The sequence below is a fragment of the Vulpes lagopus genome, chromosome 14 (assembly GCF_018345385.1).
Source record: "Vulpes lagopus strain Blue_001 chromosome 14, ASM1834538v1, whole genome shotgun sequence".
Taxonomy (NCBI): Eukaryota; Metazoa; Chordata; class Mammalia; order Carnivora; family Canidae; genus Vulpes; species Vulpes lagopus.
The window spans coordinates 23,491,739-23,515,146 of NC_054837.1; the positions used below are offsets into that span (position 1 = coordinate 23,491,739).

At 52.5% G+C, this 23,408-nt stretch overlaps 1 long non-coding RNA gene across 1 annotated transcript; it reads left to right on the forward strand.

Annotated features, from left to right (window-relative positions):
* Positions 1 to 17,024: 17,024 nt before the first annotated feature.
* LOC121475241 lies at positions 17,025 to 23,168 on the forward strand. The gene is made up of 3 exons (XR_005983684.1): positions 17,025 to 17,518; positions 21,146 to 21,349; positions 23,052 to 23,168. It is a non-coding gene; the product is annotated as an uncharacterized LOC121475241 (long non-coding RNA).
* The last annotated feature ends 240 nt before the right edge of the window (positions 23,169 to 23,408 follow it).

Sequence of the window (23,408 nt, forward strand, 5' to 3'; positions counted from 1 at the left end):
ACCGGCAGCAGCACCATGAAGCATTCAGTGGGTGACTGGGGCTGAGCCTCTGGCCCACTCCCAGTCCAGGTACAGGGCACTCCGGTGCGGAGCTGGCAATATCCTTGGGGTCACCTGTCCACCGGGGATCAGGGGAGCAGGCCTATGAGAGAAGAAGGTGTCTGGTTCAATTTCCCCGCCCCTCCCCAGGGTGCCAATGTTCGCCCTGTGGCAGGCAGCCAGGGGCCCGGGCGTGTGTGGGTGGGATGCCCAATCACGGCAGGGCCCTGGGCCCCGGGGAGAGTCTGCACTTCCCCCAGGTATCCTGCTGCCTGAGAGAGCACAATGTTCAGCAGCAAATAAAAACATTAAGACAAGTCCAGAAAGAGGGATTGTGGAAGAAAGAAAAAACTTCTTACATTCTAGGACTTAAAAAAAAAAAAAAGGATTTTATTTATTGATTTAAAGAGAGTACACATGTGAGTGGGGAGATGGGCAGAGGAAGAGGGAGAGAAAGACTCTCCAGCAGGCCCCATGCTGAGCACAGAGACCCACGCGATGAGGGGCTTGACCTCACGACCCTGAGATTACAACCTGAGCCGAAACCAAGAGCTGGACACTTAATGACCGAGCCACCCAGGCGTCCCTCATTTTAGTACTTTTAACAGCCCTGTTTCTCTCTTTTGAAGAAGGGCCCCTATTTTCATTTTATACCGAGTACCGCACATTTGAAAGCCAATCCTGCCCTCACTTCTCCTAGCGTCCGCACCCACTCTGCACCCCGAGTCTCCCTGAGGAACCTCACATCTCCATGGGATGGGGCAGGAAAGCCCTAGGAGGGGCCTTCTGGCAGGCCCAGCTGGCTCTGACTCCACCCGCCCGTGGACCCAGGTGGCACAGCATTTGTAGATCATTCCGACTCAATATCACCAACCAGTGGAAACCTAGGGAAACTGAGGCACGGTGAGGCAAAATGACTTAACATATTCTGTATCCAGCTTAAAAGCCAGGGCTGGACTAGGGGTTTCTTTCAGCTCAACTCAAAGCTGGCTGACAGCTGGGGAAGACGCAGGACAGCTGGAGGCAGTGGAGGAAATGCTGTGCCAGGAGTCAGGTGGAGCCAGGGTCAAGGCTCAGCCAGGCCAGGTCCAGCAAGTGCCCTTTGCTTTCTGAACCTTGATGTGCTCATCTGTTTAATGGGAATGAAACACGAGGTCCCTAGGCTCCATCGAGATACCACCGTGGGACTCCCGTGCTGGATCACGCCACCTGGATATGAGACGTCCTCCCCCCACACACACTGTTTGCTTCACGGATTTGCCCGTCTCACCTTCAGGCCTGGGTATGTTTCAGTGTGGCCACGCCGCCTGGTGTGGGACGTGAACACCCAGAGGGCCCAACCCACGTCTGTTTGAGTCCCCCCGGGTCCTGGGCTGAATTGACCCGAGCTTAAGAGCTTTGAACAGGGAGGGAGGTGATGGTGTTGCTGCCTCACCTGGAGCAAGCTTCCCTGTTTCAACTCCATAAACTGTGAAGGCGACAAAGCCCTTTCTGTATTTTTCGAGAGATACAGTTTGCAAATGATCTCATTACCCCTGCAGCCATGAGCAGAGTTATGTCGGGCCTTTCTAACAAGTGGCAGTAAAACATTTTATAGGGCCCCTCTGCCCCCCCTCATCCCCCCACCGTGTAATTTGCTCTGTTTGGGGTTGGACTTGGTGTTTTCCCTCTTTCCCTTCTCTTTCTCCTTGCACTTTCTCTCATGTTAATTATATTAGTTGCCATGGAAACAGTGATGTCATTGGCACGGGAGTGCTCAATGACATCCAAAAGCACAGTTTATAGCATGGCTTGAAATTTATTCCATGGCTCGCAGCCTTGGGGGGGGGGGGGTTATACGGCGATTATATCGCGGGCACCATCTGGGCATGAGGGTGGGAAGCGGTAGGGAAGTAACTGGGCTGTAGGATTCTTCCCACAACCCCAGAGATTGGGGGACCGTAACACTTGGACACCAGGGGACGATACCGTTGGGTACCCTAAAGAACTGTCTGTTGGCTTTTATCAACAATCACTGCCGAAAGGCACCCACGCCCCACATTTGTCCCCGTTTTAGGATTTCAGAACCCTGCATGGAGTGGTCTTAAAAGTGCTTAACACAAGGTGTGTGTGTGTGTGTGTGCGCGCGCGCGTGCACGCGCTCACCCATGTGCTTGATGCATCAAACCTCACTGTTAGTATGAAAATGCGATCTGCAGCATGCAGTGCACGTCAGTTCACACACAGGGCTCGTATACACATGCACACACTCATTTGCCCATCTGTACTTCATTCTAGAAGGTGCAGTGGCGTCCACATTAGGGAATTTTGTGCCAGGGCCCCCATCCTCCACGGCTCACTTTTTAAGCAGTTGCCTTGGACCGAGCTCCAGAGGTGAGGTGGGGGGCAGGGCTGTGCACACAGACGACGGGGCTGTAGTGGAGGTCGGAGCACCCCCCTTCCCCTGCGTCTCCTTGCAGGGGGATGTGCAGGTGTGGTCCCGGTGAGCTCGCCCCCGCGCAGGGCCTTCCGTTGTTCTGTGGGAGGCCTACGTGTCTCGATCTGACACGGAGTAAACAGGCCCCAAGGGGAGAGCCACTCAGCAGCCCTCTTTTACTCCCTGGGGCCCCGTCGATGTGTTTTCAGTTCCTGCGCTAAGTATCACCTTGACTTTGCAGAGGGAGCGTGGCAAACGGCGCACAGGGTACGGGGACCTCCAGGTGCTCCTCATCAATCCCGGAGCTTGGGTGTCGAGATCAGAGGACGAAGGGCTCTCCAGCAAGGCCCACTCGGAAGAGCGGGGTGGGAGACGCTGCGGGGCCGACCCGGTCCGGGCCTGACACAAAGGGGCTGGAAGCTCCCTCCAAACAGCGTCAGCGAAGTAGGCAAATTATTGGCCTCAGAAGTGGAGTTCAAGGTGGAAACTTAAGGCATCACCGGCCCTCGGGCCTCAGAGGGGGACACCTGCTACTCTCGCTGCCCCTCTGAGTCCTGCCTGTCTCCGTTTCGATTCCCCTCCTGGCGCCCTCAAGACCCCGGGGAGCCCCGGGTTCACCTTCGAGTTCACTTTGTTCCAAAAACTGTCATTGGACCAAGCTCAACTCACGTGCTCCAACTCATTGGACCAAGCTCATCCACGTACACTGCCGCCAGCTGGGGCACGGCTTCCTCCGACTGGCCAGGCCCGGGCCACGTGGCCACCCCGGGAGCCAGTAAGAGAGAGTGACTGGACCAGGTGGACCAGGACCAGGTGAGCAGGATTGGAGCTGGCCAGGTGGGAGGCAGGGCGGCCCAGGACTGGTCCTAGTGCTTCTTCCTGCCCACCCTCCTAGGCATCCTCCAGAGGCACTTGCCCTGCCCCATCAGAGCCTTCAGCAGTCACCGGGCCACCTGTCAGCCACCGGGACACAGAGATGGGTCAGCCACCACTCTGCCCACCCCACCCCCACCTCCAGCCTCCACCCCCCAGCCAGTCCTGAGAAAGGAGAGGAGCCTCTGCTGGAGGTGCCCGAGGGAGTACCAGTCAGATTGCAACCAGGTGCTGGGGGATGAGGAAGAGGGTGCCAAGCAGAGAAAAGAGGCGAGGTCGATGCAGGAAAAGAGAAAGGCCAGGGCAAGAGCTGGCACCCAGAAAGGCACAGCTTAGGGAAGTGGAGCCCCACAAGCAATAGTAATAATAGTCACAAGGGCTCGGGCTCCGGCTCAGGGGTGCTGCTTTATCACCATCAGCTTCACCACAGCCCTGTAAGACGGGTGCTGGGGGAAATTAGTCCCTGGCACTTAGAAAGTCCCATGTAGATGTTTGCTGTGATGACAATAGGGAGCCATGGATGATTTCAGCAAGGGAGATGAGAATGAAGGATCCGGGTAAAAGGAAAAAAAGCAGAGATGGTCTAGAGCCACAGTGGTCTTCCACCAGCGGTGATTTACCCTTCAGGGGACATTTGGCAATACCTGGAGACATTTTTGGTTGTCACAATTAGGGGGATGAGGAGGGCAACTGGCATCTAGTGGATAGAGGCCAGGAGTGGTGTTAAATATCCTGCAATGCACAGGACAGTCCCCACCACAGAGAATTACCCAGCCCAACGTCAATAGGTCTGATGTGGAAAAATCTGGGTTTAGGTTAAATATGGGAGCTGATGCAGAACTCAATATGGGTTGTTAAGAGGAGGCTGTGGAGGACAGGGGCCTTAGGGTGGCCCAAGTCTGGAAGAACCTCCTACGGCACCACCTTCACCCTCCAACAAATGGGCATCCTCCCCTGCTGCTCTGCCCTGTGATGGGGGGCCGTGGCACAGAAGGGGCTGGCTGGGAGAGACCTGTGTCACCCAGGGGTCTGCGGGCCCTGGCAGACGGTGGCCCACAGTGCCTCTCGCTCCAGCTGCATGTCCGGCTCCCGAACCATAGACCTGGCGTGTTCCTCGAGTGGGTGCAGGTGTCCTGTGTCGATGTGCCACCTGCCACTGGGGAGCCCCAGCCTGGAAACGCGGATGCCGTGCCACTCAACTTGCAGATCACAAAGGCCAGTCCTCCGAGTGAGAAATGTTGATTTGTTTCAGTTACACGAGCACCGGGGAAGGCAGAGAGGAAAGTGGGCAAAAGAGACAGTGAGTCAAAAACCGTGAAGCCGACTGAGACAGAGACTAGAAGAACCACCGAGAAAGAACAACACAGAGAGGCTGAGACTAAGCGATGGAGCCCGAGATGGAAGGAGACAACTTGAGAGCAGCGAGGAAACACACGCACAGAAAGCCGGAGACCGAAGCAGAGCCACACGGACGGAGATTAGCAAAAAAGAAAAATAAAGATCGAGAAAGAGCAAAAGAAAGATTGAGGAGAAGACAAGACGGAGAGCGTGAGCCAGAGAAATACTTTGCTTCCTCCCCAACCCCATGGTCCAGAGCCCAGAAACTCTCCGCGGGTTTGCCATATTTGAGCCACGAAGCCGGGAAATGGGGGGGCGGCTCCCTCCCTGCAGGTCCGGGACGAGCAAGCCTTGTTCGCATTATTGCTGGCATCCCCTAACTGGACATCAGCCAACAGGAAATTCCTGGGAGAAATCTTTCCATTCTGAGTCTTTTAAAACTTTTTACTTATTTATTTTATTTTCCTTTTTTTTTTTTTTTTTCAACGACCCAAAAGAGAAAAAAAAAAAAAAAGTAAGAAGGAAAGAGGAAGAAATGATCCACCTGGTATAAGAAAAACTTATCCGGCTGCCGGCCCGGCCAGGCCAGGGGAAGCTCGGGCCGCATTGTGTCCGCTGCGTCCATTCTTCCTCTGGAAGGATTTATGACCTCACACTCCCATGACATCACAATGCGTTGCCATGGCCCCGGCTTTATTATCGTAAACAAAGAGCCGGTCCTTGGGACACTGGCTGGCTGAGCAGGAGGGGGGAGAAAGAAGGCTCTGTGTAATGTGTTTTCTTGGGAAGGCAGCTTGTTCGGAAGTCTGAGAAGCTGCAAAAATAGTTGTACGCACAGTTCCCTCTGTGTAGCCTCCGGACGAGGTTAGGACGAGGACAGAGGGATGAGGTCAGCTCCCCGCTGGAGGACCCTCCGGCTCAGTGTGCTCTCACTGCCAAAGAGCCGCTTCCCTGGCTGCCCTCGCTGCCCCAAGAAGGATCCTCATTCATTCCCCGGAAGGACATTGGGCGCCCACTACGTGCTAGGCGCCCACAGAGCTGGATTATAGATGGGGGAGACGCCCGGGCGGGGGCCCTGCGCCTCGCAGAACCTGAACATCAATCAACAGGAATGTGTCAAATTGTAATTTGGATGAAGGGTACTGTTGGAAGCAAACAGGAAATGGGGATGAGAAGAAGGCGGGGAGCAATTGCTCATTGCTTAGATGAGCAATCTGGGAGGGCCTCCCTGAGGAGGTGACGTTTTAGACAAGACCTGAATGAAGGTCAGCCGTGAAGAGTTGAGGACAGGTGACAGGCGCTGAGCAAGGACAGCCAAAGCCAGGCTGTGACTGGTGAGATTTAAGTTCCCACCAGGGTCCCTTCCCACATATTTTATGGTATCTTTTGCTGACATCTGACTTTCTGATTTTCTTTTTTCTGACAACTGACTTCATCAGGAGGGTTTGAAAAGAGGAGTCATTTTTGCTGAATCCGAGTTAGTAAGACTTCTGGACCCTTCTGGCCATGGCAGCAAACCCTCATTTCCAGCTTGCAGGGAGCTCTGCACAACTGTCAGCTCGGCATTTGGTGAAAGCAAATTAGCCAGGAGCAGAAACACCTGTAGGACCCGCACTCCCCCGACCGAGTCAGTTGTGCAAGAAGCAGGTGATACTCTTAAGCCACAGAAAGCAGGGTGGAAAGGGCAGGAAGGAGGGGCCCCTGTGGACAGCTGTGGGCACTGCCGGCTGGCCAGGTGGGTGAGCCATCCCCACCCCTCCCAGGGGATGAGACCTTGATAGAGCTGGGAGCCTGGAGAAAGAACAGAATGACACCATCCAAATCATCAGCCCAGCTATGGGGACGTGGACCCAGATGTAACACAGGAAGTTAGGTGCAGAGTTGTGCCTCTCAGCGGCTGTGTGACCTTGGGGAGCTCAAGTCACATCCCTGAGCCCCCACATAAGCCCTGAGCACAGCCACAAGATTGTTGCTCCTTCCCACCCCTGGACATTTATGAAACCCATCCAGGCACTGTGCTTCTGACTTCTCATGCATTTAGCTCATTTAATACTCAGGGAAGTCCTAAACAGTAGTTACCGCTGTCCCCATTCTGCAGATAAGGAAACTGAGGCCAAGAGAAGTTGAATAACGTGACCAAAGTCCCAGAACCAGATCCCAAGCCTGACCTGCCTGACTTCCAACAAAGCCCATGTTCTCAACCACTGAAGTTTGGCCCGTCGGGGTGCACAGCTGCAGCGGGGGTGGGGGTAGGGGTGGGGGTGGCAATGGGGACAGGGGAGGGCTGTCCCCCCTGAACGGAGCTAGGAAGGTGTGAAGTCCGCAGAGCCGTGAGAGCCAGCTTGCAAGCCTGCAAGAGCGCTGGTGTCCCAGACACCCACAGGACGGCAGGCAGGGGAGGGACCCTCTGTATGCTGAGAGACGCCCCAGATGCTGGAGCCTGATTTGCATGTAGGACACACACTTCAGGCTTCTCCAGAGCAGGGTAAGCAAGGCTCGGTTCACACACTACTAACTCAACTGGGTCTGGCTGCTGATAGGAAAAGCATCAGGGGGAAAGGGGTGGACCATTAGGCTGTGCAGCAGGCACCCCGGATTTTAGAGAAGTGTCACGTTTAATCAATGTCTAGCCCTCGGCTAAGCACTTTACTCATCTTGCTTTATCTAATTCTCCCATCGTGTGATATGTATCCCATTTTACAGATGTAGGGACTGAGGCCCAGAAACATTCCAGTTCTGGTTCTGTGCCCCTGTGTAGAAATATGTCTCTGGGCCTTATTTTCCTCCTATAAGAAATGAGAGGATTGATCTTAATCAGGGGTTGATAAATTTTTCCTGTAAAGGGTGAGACTGGAAATACTTTAGGCTTTGTGGATCACATCATCTTTGTCGCAACTGCTCAGCTCTGCCACCATAGCATAAAAGCAGCCATAGATAATAGGTAAATGACAAATGAGCATGACTGTTCCAATAAAACTTTATTTACAAAATATGAAATGACAAGTGAGCGTGACTGTGTTCCAATAAAACTTTACTTACAGGGATGCCTGGGTGGCTCAGTGGTTGAGCATCTGCCTTTGGCTCAGGTCATGATCCTGGGGTCCTGGGATCGAGTCCCACCTCGGGCTCCCTGCAGAGAGCCTGCTTCTCCCTCTGCCTGTGTCTCTGCCTCTCTGTGTGTGTCTCTCTTATGAATGAATAAATAAATAAAATCTTGGGAAAAAAAACTTACAAAATATGTAAATGACTAATGAGCATGACCATGTTCGAGTTAAAAAAATTTTTTTTAAAGATTGTATTTTTTTCTTCTTGAGAGACTCGGAAAGGGAGACAAGGACACAGGCAGAGGGAGAAGCAGGCTCCATGCAAGGAGCCTGATACGTGACTCGATCCTGGGAATCCGGGATCACGCCCTGAGCCAAAAGCAGGTGCTCAACGGCTGAGCCACTCAGGCGTCCCGTAGTAAAATTATATTTACAAAAACAGGTGATGGCACTTTACATGCACTAGGATGACTATAATTGAAAAGTCAAATAATAACAAGTGTTGGTGAGGATGTGGAGAAACCAGAATCTTCGTACACCGCTAACAGGAATGCCACACTAACGCTTTGGAAAACAGTCTAGTAGCTCCTCAAAGGGTTAAACATAGAATTGCCACATGACTCAGCAATCTCACAACCACATATATACCCAAGAGAAGTGAAAACATATGTCCACACAAAAACTCGTACACAAGGGCACCTGGATGGCTCGGTTAAGTGTCTGCCTTTGGCTCAGGTCATGATCTCGGGGTCCTGGGAGGGAGCCTGCTCAGCATGCTCAGCAGGGAGTCTACTCCTCCCTCTCCATCTCTCTGCACCCCCCACCTCTACTCATGCTGTTTCTCTCTCAAATAAAAATCTTAACAACAACAACAACAAAAAACTTGTACACAAATGGTCATAGCAGCATGATTCACAGTAGCAAAAAGTGGAAACAACCCAAATATCCATCAGCTGATAGATAAGCTGATAAACAAAATGTGGTCTCTCCACACAATGGCATATTATCCAGCCACGGGGAGGAATGCATTGAAGAGCGCTACGGTGTGGATGAACCTTGAAGATAGTGAAACAAGCCAGACACAAAAGATCAGGAATTGCATGAGTCCCTTTATTTGGTGTGTCCCTAATGGGCAAATCCATAGGGATAGAAAGACTGATGGCTGCTCAGGGCTGGAGTGGGGAATCAAGGGATGAGGTATGGGCGTGTTGAGAGCTGACGGATATGGGGTCTTGAATTGATGAAAATATTCTAAAGTAAAAAAAAAAAAAGAAAAGAAAAAAGAAAATATTCTAAAGTAGACTGTGGTAATGGTTGCCCATATCCGTGACCATACTGAAAGCCACTGAAATGTGCACTTTAAATGAATGGATCCCAGGGTGTGTGAATCATACGTCAATAAAGCTGTTATTTTAAAATTTTCTTTACTGATGGAGCACCTGGGTGGCTCAGTTGGTTGGGCCTCCAACTCTTGATTTCGGCTCAGGTCATGATCTTGGGGTTGTGAGATCGGGACCCACCTCAGGCTCTGTGCTAGGTGTGGAGTCTGCTTGGGATTTTCACTCCCCCTCTCTCTTTGCACCCCCCCCCCAATTTTTTTACTGATTAAAAAAAAGGCATGAGGGAAATTTTGGGGGTGGATAGCAGTGTTCTAACAATTGGTTTCGGCGCCAATTGTATGACTCGGTAGACTCACAAAAATGTATCAAATTTTACACTTAAAATGGGTGAATAAATTTATGTAATTTATGTCTCAAAGTTCTTAAAGGAAAGGGGGAAAATACAGGAAGTGGATTTGGCCCACAAGCTGTGATTTGCTGACTGCTCGTCTAATGGTGATTGTATTAGGACTGTTTAGATTCCAAGTAGCCGGGCAGCCCAGGTGGCTCAGTGGTTTAGCACCGCCTTCAGCCTAGGGTGTGATCCTGGAGACCTGGGATCGAGTCCCACGTCAGGCTCCCTGCATGGAGCCTGCTTCTCCCTCTGCCTGTGTCTCTGCCTCTCTCTCTCTCTCTCTCTCTCTCTCTCTGTGCCTCTCATGAATAAATAAATAAAATCTTAAAAAAAAAAAAAAAAGATTCCAAGTAGCCAGTAACCCAGCTCAAGCTGGTTTAGACAAAATGAGGAATTTGTTGATGCACACAACTGAAAAATCTAGAGGATATATGGGCTTCAGGCACTGTTGGATCTAGGCGTGCAAATATCCCCAGAACTCCGTGTTGCTTCCATTCTCAATTTCTGTGAAATGGCTGCCAGCTGCTCCTCTCATATTTTCCCAGGTTCAAATCCAGCAGAAAAGACTAAGCAGCCTTTTCCTAAAAGCACTGTGTTCCAGTGGTTCTGATTGGGCTGCACGCCCAATCCACTGATCCACTCCCTGTGGTCAGAGGATTGCAGTGTTCTGGTTGGCCAGTCCAGAGCCACAATGGCACCCCTGGACCTGAAAGGTGCATTTAGTATCACCTAAAGCCCAGAGACTGTATAGGGAGTGTGGGGGAGAGGTGGTTTCCTGGAGAGTTGGGGTGCAAACAAGGGAAACCCAACAATAAAATTCAGGAAGCATTTCGTACACTAAAAATATTTTTCGCTTAAGCAGTTCCAAACACCAAAGGAGTTAAATAAACCCTGTTAGCCATGTTCCGTCAATGACAAATTGAAGCCCCCAAGAGGAAAGACAGGCTGCAGGTCATTGGCAAAGCAAACCCCACCCCCACCCCCAGCCCTGTTTCACCTTTGCTCTCAGCATGACGTTTAACTACCTGCAAGTCAAGACAGAGGGGTCATTTATTCAACAGACGGTTGTTACAGTCAGCCACGCACCCCGTGTCTGTAAAATTCTCCTAGATCAGGAAATTGAAAGGCCTGGAAATTAAGGGGCAGACGTAAAACCGCGGAGCAGAGTGCAGGCTGCCTCCCCAGCTCTGGGAGCAGCACCCCACTGCTGAGATGAGCCGAGCCTTTGCGGCGGCAGCAGCAGAGCCTTAAAAAGTCTCCTTTGACGCCTGTGGAGTCGCTGTCTTCACCTCCCCAGAAGGGGAAGCAGGGTCAGATCAAGAGGAAATCGGAAAGCCCGGGTCCTGGGTCCTCACCCCAGCTCTGCCGCTGACAAGCGGGCAGCTGGTTTCTCTGCACCTTGGTGTTAAATGAGACTGAGCCCGTTTCAGCCGCTGCCAGGGCTTGCTCTGACCCTGGCCCGCTTCTGGGCCTGCATCACCTCCCGTGTGCCCCGACCTCCTGCTCCATCCTGCCTGGCTTTGCTGTTCCTTGCATGTGAACTGCTTATTCCTGCCTCTGAGCCTTTGCACACATGGTTCCCTCTGCTTGAAAGGCTCCTCCTGTCCCCAAATCTTTCCGGGACTAGCACTCCTGGATCATTGGGGATCAGCCCAGGGAGACCTTCCCTGATCACTCATGCCCCCTGGAGCCCACAGTTGAGCCCCTCCAGGTCTCTCTCCCTCAGACATCTGGTTTTGCTTTCGCAGCAAAGGGGCCCAGCTCCAAAATGCTCAATGAGCGTTTATTCATTGGACAGACTCAGTTACAGGAAAAGGAGGGACAGGTGCATGCTTGTCCCAAACATGAAGGCTCAGCGCCCCAACTTGGGGTCTGTGCTTAGGGTGGTGTCCAGTCTGTCCAGTGACAGCATGGCCTGATTTTCTTTCTTCTCCTTGTTTCTTGCAATGGTTGGTTGGCTCCGAAGTAGAGCATGTGAGCATGCGTCTCTTCCCTCTCCTGCACCTTGCCATCGGGCTCCATCGGTCCTGCCCTGTCCCCAGCCAGGGTGGGCATAGGGTCCCATACCTCCCTTCAGCCAAGACCCCACCTTCTTTCCAACAGGTCCTGCAAGCTCCTCCCTCTGTGCCTCTGCAAACCAGACTCACTCCCTCCCCTCCCGTTTCCTTGCCCATCCTCCTCTCAACTGCATCCCTGCCATGGGTCTCTGCCTCTCCTCACCCAAGTGCCATTCTTGCATTTCCTACTGGCACCGTGCTGAGCTCCCTGCATTTGGTCTGGTCCTTTTGCTTCAATATCCGTCCTCGTTTCTCCGACTGGCTGCTGCCAATTCTTCCTTCTGAGTCGGCTCTGCATTACCTCTTTCTAGAAGATTCCTTGCCTTCTCCCAGGATGGAGTGAGGGGTCCCTCTGGCTCTCTCTGAGGCCTCTCCACCTACTGGGTGCTGTAGTAGCCCTGCCTGCAGTGGAGGGAGTTGCCTGCCATCCTGTCTCTCTCCAACTAGATGCAAACACCTTGAGATCCGAGGCGATGCCGTTTGTCTTTGTCTTCACTGTATTTAAGCGTGCCTGGCACACAGTAGTTGCTCATTAGATGCTTTATGGAATGAATACAAGAAGGCCATGCAAGTCTGCATGTGAGTGCTATGGGGGCAGGGGCCATGTCTGTCACCAATGCCTAAAGGAGTCTGGCCTGTGGTGAGTTCTCAGTAAAAGGGAATGAATGAATGAATGAATGAATGAATGAATGAATGAATGAATGATTGCTTTGAGGCCTAGGTAAAGTTGTTTCCTCCATGAAGGGTGGCCAGTTTGCCCAAGATGTAGGACTTCCAGTGCTTAACCTGGGCAAGACTCAGGCAAACCAGGACAAGTTGGTCACCCTACCCTACCTCCTGCCTTCATGATCCCTGTGAGACCTGACCCTAGTCAGGCTGCCCGAACCCAAGTCACTGGCTGTCATCCTGTATTTTATGGCTTCCTAGTAATTGCACACGTTTGTGTCTGGCTTTCCAATTTTGCCACAGGGCAGCAGACACCATCTTTCTTTACGGCCCATGGTAACCATTCAGAGCTAGACAGAAATGGGTTTACAAAGACCTTCATCATCATCATCATCATCATTTATGAAGGCCTTGTCCAAGCCCTTCACCTACATTTTCTTCCTTAATTTGTCCAACAGCCTCACAAGATAGGTTTTTTTTTTTTTTTTCTCATCTTCTAGATGAGGCTCTCAAAGCCCAGAGGTGAAGGCCAGACCAACCCAAGCTTGGGTCACAGCTACACCTAAGAAGTCACAGGATTTGAGCCCAGGACAGTCAGAGGCCATAGCCTATGTAAGGAGCTCCCAGAGGCAGTCCCTGTCCAGCAGCACAGGCCTGGTGCCATGGCACCTAGTGGTTTCCTATGCCCCTGATGAAAGCCCCCCTAGAGCCCTGTTCACCAGCTGCGGGTCGAGAGGCCTGAGTTCTGGAGAGATGAGGAGAAACAGGACTCCCAAGTGTGGAGAACACAAGCCAGCACTGGAGATTTGACAGGACGAGGTTGGAGGGAGGGCCTGGAACCCTCTTATTTCTAAGCATCCTGCCATTATCCCATTGGACCCAAGGACAAGCAGAATGGGTCCCCAAGGCCAGGAGGTTGTGGTGGCCTCCTAGGACTCTGTAACAAATGACCACACACTGGGTGGTTTAAAACTACAGAAGTCGTTCTCTCGCAGCTCTGGAGGCCAGACATCCAAAAGCAAGGTGCTGGCCAGGCAGATTCCTTCTGGAGGCTTTAGGGGAACGTCTGTCCCATGCATCTCTCTCTCTTAGCTTCTGGTGGCTCCAGGTCATCCGTGGGGTTCCTGGACTTTAGCTACATCGCTCCCATTCCTGCCCCTGTAGGCACATGGCCTTCCTCTTTTCACCTCCACAGCTCTCTTTCTTCTCAGACACCCGTCACCGGGTTGAGCGCCCACCCTAAATTCAGGATGATTCCATCTCAATAGCTTTCATTAATTACATCTGCTGAGACCCCATTTCCCAAGAAGGTGACATTCAGAGGTTCTGGGTGGGCATTAATCTGAGAGCACCTGTTGGGTCCTCCTAGCTTCTGCTGAAACCTTTCCCTGCATCCCCCCTACCACACACACACCGCGAGCGCACCTGCAACGGGGCTGCCACTTGCCTCCTCTGCACCAGGCCCCATGGGCCCTCCCGCCCTGTCTGCCCTGCCCTCCGGCCCCAGGACAAGCCTGGGTGCCTGCAGGAGATGCGCAGGGAGAGCTCAGTTGCAGGACCCCAGGGTGAGGAGAGGGAAAGTATTGGCTTAAGGCTTGAAGCCCTGACAGATGTAGCACTTTTTAACTCCGAGACAGGCCTGTTGGCACTTGTCCGATCCCAGCACGTTTGCTAATGTGCATCTTCATCAAAGGGACGAGCCTCCCATCCTGGCCCCTCTGCTAGGCCGGTCCTGCGGCGTCTGTCCCTCCACCTCTGCCTCTCGGCCCCTCCCTTTCTGGATTACTGTGCCCCTCCACTCCCCCTTCTCCCCATCTGGGTCAGGGTCTTCATCCCTCGTCTCTGCCCCAGGGCCCCCACCACAGCCTTCCTCTGCCTTCTTTCCCCTCCAGCCCACGTCCGCTGTCCCCTTCTAGTTCTGCTAGATAAACGTTTGCAGGGCCACTGGTGGAAGGGATGGTGCTGGGATGGGGGGAGCTGTAGTGCCCGCTCCCTGCCCTCCCGTTGCTCTGTTCTCTATCTCCTGCCCCTTCCTTCCCTCCTCCCTCCTGGCACCCTCTCTCACTCCTGTTTTACAGGCCAGTCCCACCAACTGCTCCCTGCCCAGCCCCAGACACCCGACTGAGTGTTGGGGACACAGATGGGACTGAGATGAAGTCCCTTTGCTGCCTCAGGCTCTCCTGGTGCCCTCTCTCTCTCCTTCCTCTTCACTCCTCCCTCCCACTCCCCTGCACTCCCCCCCCAGCCCATTGTCCATTTCCTGCCAGGCTGGGCTCAACCTGGGCCTCAGCATCCCGCCTCCTGAGCAAGCAGGGCCCCGCTGGCTTCCCCGCTGTGAGGCCAGGCTGGCCAGGGTGCGGCCAGGGACAGCTGATGCATGCGGGCAGACAGGCGATCCAAAAGGCCCTTGTGCCTCCGGCTCCGGGCCCAGAACTGCTGATCAGCCTGATGCATCCATATGACAGCACAGGAGCCGCTCTGAGAGGCGGCGGCCCCGCGGCGGCCGGGAAAGCCTGATGTGGGTGGACACATGATCAGGAGCAGAACGGGAGGTTCTCTGGGCCGGCCCGAGCTGGGCTGGCTGATTGGAACGGACGTGCGGGGTCACCGGTTGGCTGGAGGCCAGGGGTGCCGACGGGAACCGAGGTGGCTGGGCCCAGGTGCTGGAAACCGTGCTGGAAAAGGAAGTGGGGAGCGGAGGCAGGACGGGGCTGGAGGTTTGCAGGACAAGCCCGACCAGAGCTGCGTTTAGCAAGCAGAGAGGTCAAGAAGGAGGCAGCTGCAGGTTCAGACTCTGGCTCCGTTGGCTGTGGTTGAGCCCCCCCATCCCACACCCATGTGCCTAGTCACATGGGCTGATCCCGTTCCTCCCACCTCCCAGTAGCTGAGTGGTCCCTCATTTTGTCTGTGTTGTCCTTTGCCAGCTCACCCAGGCCACCAGTGCTCCAGCAGGGCTGGCCGAATGCTGTCCCCCTTGGTGACACTCGGGCACAGGTGTCCAGACTCCAAGGAACCAGGATGTCTCTCGGCTCACACACAGTCATTCCCTCCAAGGCACCCACTTGCCCCCCCAGGGAAGAGCTTACAACATTGAATCATCAGCAAGGCCCTTTAGGATTGGCACAGCCTGGGGAAGCCTGGGTGGCTCAGCGGTTGAGCATCTACCTTTGGCTCAGGGCGTGATCCTGGGGTCCTGGGATCGAGTCCCACATCAGGCTCCCTGCAGGAAGCCTGCTTCTCCCTCTGCCTGTGTCTCTGTCTCTCTGTGTGTCTCTCATGAATAAATAATTAAATAAAAATCTTTTGAAAAAAAGGATTGGTGTAGCCCAGAGCCACTCTTTCCATCTGGTTCTTCCAAGGTGATGAATCCGTTCCGGTAAGGGGGTGGTGATTCATCCTGCACGCTGGCTTTCCTAGGACTTTCCTGTAAATCCAGAAGACATGGCTCCGTGTTTGAGCCCCCGTGGCAGACAGAGGCTTACCTTGGCTCCCATGAAAAAAAAACAAAGATTATATTTTAAAAAAAATAAAGAAAGAAAGTAGTAGCAAGGATGCTGAGGAATTGGAACCCTTGTGCATGTCTGGTGGGAATGTATAATGGGGTAACTGCCGTGGAATACAGCAAAACTTTCAAGATAGAATTGCCCCCATAACCCAGTAGTCTTACTTCTAGATGTTGACCTAAGAGAATTGAAAACATGTCCACACAGAAACTTGTGCACAAATATTCACAGCATCATTTATAAAAACCAAGCAGCAGAAACAAACCAAGGCCCGTCAGTGTAAATGGATAAGCAAAATGCAACACATAGACAACGGAATATTATTTGGCAATAAAAAGGAACAAAGCATGAATACATGCAACCAGGTGAATGAACCTCAGAAACATGAGGCTAGGGGCAGCCCCAGTGGCTCAGCTGTTTAGCGCCGCCTTCAGCCCAGGGTGTGATCCTGGAGACTGGGGATCGAGTCCCGCATGGGGCTTCCTGCATGGAGCCTGCTTCTCCCTCTGCCTGTGTCTCTTCCCCTCTCCCTCTCTCTCTCTCTCTGTGTGTGTCTCTCATGAGTAAATAAATAAAATCTTTAAAAAAAGAAAAGGAAAGAAACATGAGGCTAAGTGCAAGAAGCCAGTCCCCAAAGGTCAAATATGCTATGATTCCATTTATATGTGATGTCTAGAATAGATAAATCCATAGAGGTGGGAAGCAGATTAGTGGTTGCCAGGAGCCGGTGAGGAGGAGGAAGGACATGGCGAGGGTTGGGGTGGGGGTGATAAATGAGTAACTTGTCCAGGGCTTTCATCTGGAGTGAAGCAAATACTTTGGAACTCGATAGAAGTGGTGGTTGCACAAGATCGTGAAGGTACTAAATGGCACTGAATTGTACCATTCAGTGCCATTCATAATGCGATTAATTTTATGTTACGTGAATTCCACCTCCATTTTTAAGGTATCAGGAAGTAGAAATGCTTGTGGAGGAGCGGAGGGCGGGCAGGGGAGCCGAGTGACATCCAACTCCAATCGGAAATGCCCAGGCCCACCGCCTGCCTGGCCCCCAGGCCCTTGCTAAGAGTCCAGCACCGGGCCTGGTGCATACAGTATGTTCCTCCCCCCACCCCCACCTGCTCCCTATATAAAGGGGAGAAAAAAAATCTTCTAATCATTATAACTGCTGCACTTGAACCTTTGGACTAAATCATGTCTGCCCTTAGGGAGGGTCTTGTTTACCTTTGTGCCCTGGCCATAAGCCTGCACTTTGGATTCTGCATTAACTCCGAGCTGAGAAAAACCCTGCCCGGCTCCAGCTCTAACAGCTTAATTACCCGATACACTGGGTCTCCCTGCCACTAGGTACAGAGTTAGCATCATAATTAGCTGTTTATTAGGGTCTTTCAGGCTGGCCTGGGATTCCCCCAGTTGCAGCGAGCCGCAGTGTCTCCTGGCTATACCTCTCCCTCCCCACCATTCTGGAAAGACCTGATGTTGGTGGCCACTGGCCAGAGCTCCCACACACTTTGGGAGACGTTCCTTCTCTGGCAGCCCTTGAGGCTCCCTGGGCTGGAAGCTCTTGGGGTGTTGAAGGGAACAAGAGCTGTGGCCACCTCTGTCCCTCCCAGCCAGGCTGTGAGCACCTGCTACCTGCCGGGCATGTCCCGTGAGCTGCTTGTGAGCTCTGCCTCTTACCCTGTCTGCAAATGGTGCAGTCTGGCTGTGCCTCAGCTGTCTCATCTGTCAAATGGAGAGAATGCGAACAAGGAGCATAGACCTGCGACTGTCATGTGGTAGCCGCTTCTTCCGCGTTCCCTGTTGACATTCATTCGCGTGGATGGATTCAGCGGACAACAGCAATCTGTGAGACGGATGCAAACACTATACCGATTTCTAGGGGGAGGGGTGGGGGGGATGGAGGCACACACAAATGGGGTCACTGTGCCTCTGACACTCGGAGACAAGGCTCAGATTTGAACTCTGACGATCTAGCACCCAGGCCACAGTCACCATGGTGCCATGGGAGATGGAGAGCAACGGGGGGTGGGGGGTGAGGGGGGGAGGAACACCAAGGGGGAAAGGCACTGCACCCATCTCTGGGAACCAGGCAGGCAGATTACTCCCTGCTGAGCATGGCTCTGAGTCGGTGCTCAGTAGTAACTGCGTGAGGAATCGAAGCACCGATTCTGTGGATGGATCTACTGTTTGCCGGGCACTTTCATAACATCAGGTGTGTGTTTGATCCTTTCCGCCCTAGATGAGGGCCTTAAACTTGGCGCCAGGGCAAGTCTCTGGGTCTCCGGGTTGAGCACCCAGCCAGGAAACAGTGAGTCAGAGAGTGCCCTCCTAGGTCTCTCGGATTCCAAACTCCTGGTGTCTTCTGGCCCGGCCCATTCCCCTCTGAAGCTCGCCCAGAAGCACGCAGGGCGGCATTGCTGAGCTTGGGAGCCTTGGGGGGCTCTGTTCCGCTGGACGCCGCCCGCTCTGCTCCTGTGGGCACAACCATCCTCTCCTCTCTCACCCTGATCCCTGGCCCAGGCCCATAAAATAGTCCAACAGCACTGGGGTGTGTTCTCAGCAATGCTTGCGACCAGAGGGGGGCTCCTCTAGCCCCTCAACTCCATCATCCTGTGCTTTGTGGCCTCTGAATGGGAATCCCCAAAATTCAGATGGCCAGGAAAGGATAGATTTGTGACTGAAGCCTTGGCAGAGTGCTCCAGGAAAGGAAAGTGCTCCAAGGAAAGGCTTTTTCCCAGCTGTCCCCTCAGAGCCTGGGGATTGTCACTCCAAAACCAAAACCTAGCCTTGCCTTCACAGAACCCTAGATGTGAGCAGGGGTGGGGAGGGTGAGTTTAATGGTAGCCGTTGATCATTGCCAGGTGCCAGGCAGCCTGGAGGACACGGGGTGGCTCCCCGTCACACGCCTGCCACCAGAGGGAGGCGAGAAAGGGACAAAAGTCCCTCTGGATTCACGTAAAAGTCCAGGATTTCCAGGGAGAGTGGGTGGTTCTTGCCTCTTTGGGGGCAACCATATGCATTCCACAGTTTCCTTCTTCCTTTAAAAAAAAAAAATCCTTTTTATTTCAATATAATGTCAGACGTCTAGAGAAGTTGCAAGAACACTATAAGGAATTCCCATATATTCTTCACCCAGATTCCCCGAATATGAATGCTTTGCCACCTGCGCTTCATCCTTGTCTCTTTCTCTCTGTAGTTGCAGACATACAGAAGAGAAAGTGTGTGTGTTCTTTTTTCAGAGCTGTTCCCCAGAAAGGTACAAACATAACACATCTTTATTTCTAAATACTCAGTGTTTATTTCCTAGAAACAAATGACAGCCTTGTACAATATAACATCTTACAATATAATTTTCAAAACCAGGGAATTAACACTGATACTACCTTTTGTTTTTTTAGGATTTATTTATTTATTTGAGAGAGAGAGCGCACGCAGGAGGAGAGGCAGAGGGAGAGGGAGAGAGAATCTCAAGCAGCTCCCCCTGCTAAGCAGGGAACCTCACATGGGGCCCCAACCCATGACCCCTGAGATCATGATCTGAGCCGAAATCAAGAGTCAGACACTCAACTGACTGAGCTACCTGGGCGTCCCCTCTACAGACTTTATTGAGACCTCACTACTTTCACCTACAATTTGTTTTCCTTTTAACAATATTGTAAAATTCAAAACAGACACATAAAAACAGAAAAGCTTGAATTCTACTATATCCTCTCCAACTCCCAGATCAAAAGCCGTAGATAACCTCTCACTAAATTTGTTGCTCACACAGAGTTAGTGTATTTGTTAGCTATTGCTGTGTAACAAATGACACCAAAATATGGTGGCTTGAAATAGCAACGATTTTATTGCTTCTAATTCTGTGGGTCAGGAATTCAGGGGCCCCGGTTGGGCAGTTCTTTGGCTTCACAGGCTGTGGCTGGATTCACGCACGTGGCTTCACTCTGCCAGGAGCTTGGCTGGGTGGCAAAATCCAAGATGCCCCCCACTCACAGATCTGGGAGTTGATGTTGGCTGCCAGCAGGGGTGAGCGATTTTTCCTCCATGTAGCCTCTCCAGTAGGATTGCTCGGGCCTCCTTATATGGTGGCTACATGTCAAGAACTCAAAAATGGAAGCTGCATCATTTTTGGGCCTAAGACCTATAAGTTGACCAGCTTCAATTTTGCCTCATTGAATGTAAGGCAGAGGGTTGACCAGAATCAGGCAGAGGATAAATAACCCCACCTTTGGATGGGAGCAGGGGTGGTATCCATTGCAAAAGGGCACATGAGATGGGACTCATTTCCTCAGCCATCTTCAAAGCAGTCTACCCCAGCTGGGGATAGAGCACACCAAGAATACCTGCCTACTCACCCAGAATGTACGAGACAGCTACAAACGAGGGACCGGGCGATCAGCCTTTGCCATGCCGTTCCCAGAGGACAACAATCCCTGTGCTTGGAATGTTTCCTTCTTACTCTCCTTTTCAACTCAGCTCAATTCCCAAGAGCCTTTCCTAGGCGTCTACTGTGTAGCGATGTTTATTGAGCACCTACTATGTATGTGGGGCTCAGTGCTGAGGATAGGGGAATGAAAGTGAGTTGGTCCTTGCCCTCTGGGAGCTCACTGCCTACAGGTACAACTGACTTCCAAATAAACCTTTGCGGGTCATTGTCAAGGAAGTAGATGTGCAGAGGGTGGAATGCAGAGGAAGGAGCGGGGACAATGGAGGAGCTGTCTCCTAAAGGAGCAGATGGGCAAGCCAGGCAGAGGGGACAGCCTAGGGTAGGCGGTGGGCTCATTGGGAACCATCCCCAGCCAGGAATGGCTACAAGGCACAAGGTCTCATGGGGCCCAGCGGGAATGCCAAAAAGATAATTCCAAGGGGGTGATCATGGACTAGAACTCTACAGTCTACCAATGCCGGTGCTCCTCACCTCCTTCTCTTTCTCCCCCAAAAGAGATCTGTAGTCTCCTAGACTCTGTAGAATCTCATTGAACCCAGACATGCAATGAGCCACGTGGAAAGGTGGGGAGGAGGACTTTGTAGAGAAACGCAATTTGAAAGCTAGACGAAAGTTCTTTGCATGCAGCCCAGTCCATGCAGGAGCCATATGGGGACCTGTAATTTATACGGGTTACATATTTTTATACGCGTGCCCAAAGAGTCCTGAGGGAGGTCGCAGTCTTAAAGGGAATGTATTCCTGCACAATTAAACCCTCAAATAATCCAAGCAAAGCCCTGAAAGGGGTGGCGGGCATGTCTCTTTATCCATCACAATGTCACTAACCTGTGGCGAATAGCACACCACCATTTAAATTTCACTCGGGCCACTTGGTTTGGAGATGATGCAATTACGGATGGCTTTGGCTTTTTTTAAAACTGGAGAGATTTGCATTATTCCACAGGAGGCTTTATGTCATACATAGTTTTATACTGCACCACTTCAAATTTGCAATTCTCTCTTATTTCGTTCGTATTCCCTGCCTCCAGCCTTAGACCCAGACGCACAAAGGAAGCCCCTCACCGGAACTCAAGACCATGTGGGCCGATCTTCCCGTCTGGCCAGACAGCACAGCAGCTGAGAACTCGGTTCTGGAGTCCCTCCCACCTTCTAGCTTTACGACCCTGAGTGATGCATTTTCTGCTCCATCTGAGGCTCATCTGCCAGCCGCCCTTGCTAACAGCCACCTCCAGGTAGAGATAACAGGTAACGAGGTTCTTAGCACAGGGTAAGCACTCAGGGTAAATGCTCAATGACAGGTGGCCATCACGATCACAATGACAACGTCACCCTCTGTGCCCTACTTATCTGTTCACTTTGGGTTTTCCAGCCAGACCCCGAGTCCCTCCTCGAGGGCAGGGCCTGAGTTCCCATGGAGCCTGCACTCCCAGCCCTGCACTCACAGCAGCCCCAGGCCCGGCGGGAGATGCGCGGAACCCCACGCCACCCGTGCCCTGAGAAGCTCAGATTGCCCCTGGGCGTCTTATCCATCTCCCTCTGAGTTCGGTCCCAGGAGCCTCCTAGCTATCTCTCCGTGGGGAGCAGCAACGGGGGTGGGGTGGGGGGAGAAGTCAGGCCCCCCCTCTCCCCTCCCGGCGGTAGGTGTGCAGCCCGGGCTCACTGTGTCCCACCCTAGGGCTCCTAGGTAAATGGAATCTGCTGATAAAAGTCATTTATCAGTTAACCTGAGGCACCATGGACACAAAGAGGGCAGATTTGCATTTTAAAAGACCTCTGAGGAGCAGGGGCAATGCTAAACACAGAGAAAGTGCTCTCTGATGCTAATGCGAACGAGGGCAATGTGGAGAGCCCGGCCAACTTTCTGGGGACTTGAGAATAATCACCTACTCGCTCCACCTACAGGGGGCTGGTGCTGTCTTCCTAATTTTCGGTTTCTGTCTCTTACACGAAGGTTGTCAGAGACCAGACCTGCTCTGTCTCTGACTCTGTAGCTTGCCAAGTCCCCCAACCCCAGCGGGAGACATTACCAGAACCTCCATTCTGTGAGTTAGGAAAGTCCTGCCCAGAGAGGTTAAGTGACTAGAGGGGCAACACACAGCCTGCAAGCCCCAGAGCTGGGATCCAGACTGATCCAAGCCGCAACAAGGCCAGTGTTCTTTCTCACATCTCTCCCTCGGGCAGGGGGTGGGAGGCCAACTCAGAGGAATGGAATGTCTGACATCCGTGGACCTCTCTGACTCCCCCAGCAGCCCCCGGGAGATCTTGACTCAGTCCCCTCAGCCTCACTGCCCCCCAGCCCGTCTGCCTCCTCCCCAAATCCGCCAGATGTCTCAGCATTCACTGAACATACCTCCCCACTGAACATACTCCTCCTCGGTGCTTTGGTACACACTGTGCCTGAGTCTGATATTCCCTTTCCCCCACCCACCCTTTTGCCTTCAGAATTCCTTCATCTCTTTAGTGATCCAGCTCACATGCCTCCCTGACCCTATGAATATAACTCATGTCCTTATTTTTTTAAAGCAAGGCTGCACATACCATTGTACAGGTTGTGCACTGCACAACACTAGAGGCGCCATTTGTGTAGACCACCATGGCATTGTCTAGATGTTTCTTTATTGGGTTGTTATCTGTTTATGGCTGCAAGCCTGAGGGTAGGAATGAAGTCACGATCAGCACCACACCCAGTGCCTAGCACAGGGCCCAAAGCTCAATAAATGTTAAAGCAAAGAGTGAACAAGTCCTATAAGATAGGACTGTAACTTACAAAGAGTACAAATGCCCCAGACCTTGCCCTTCTGAACAGGTGTTTCCCCTGCCATAGTCATCCCTCCACTCATTCTCACAAGGGCTATGGATGCTCAGAGCACTATTGGAAGGCCTCTCTGGGGATTTCCTTCAGAGTAACCCCGGCCCATTATTTTGCAATCACAGGTCTTTTATCACCCAGAGTGATCCCAGCCAGCTCCATCTTCTACCTTGTTCATCAGACCTGGCTCCATTTAATTTTGGGATCTGTCCAGAAATCAAGTCCCTTCTCCAAGAGCGAAGGCCTGCCGCCATGGAGGACAGTCAGAGGAAACTGCCAAGGTGCCAAAGGCTAATCAGCAGCTGGCTCCCAAAACAGGCTGTGCCCCAGCAGCCTGGCTGGCCTCCCAGGAGCCTCCTTCAAAGGATCACACTTACTTCGCTATGTACATTCGGGTGTGTTGATTTTCAGAAATCCAAGTCTGTGAAATTCGGCCTTGTAAGGAGCTCACCGAGCGTGACTTTACTAAGCGTCCACCAGGT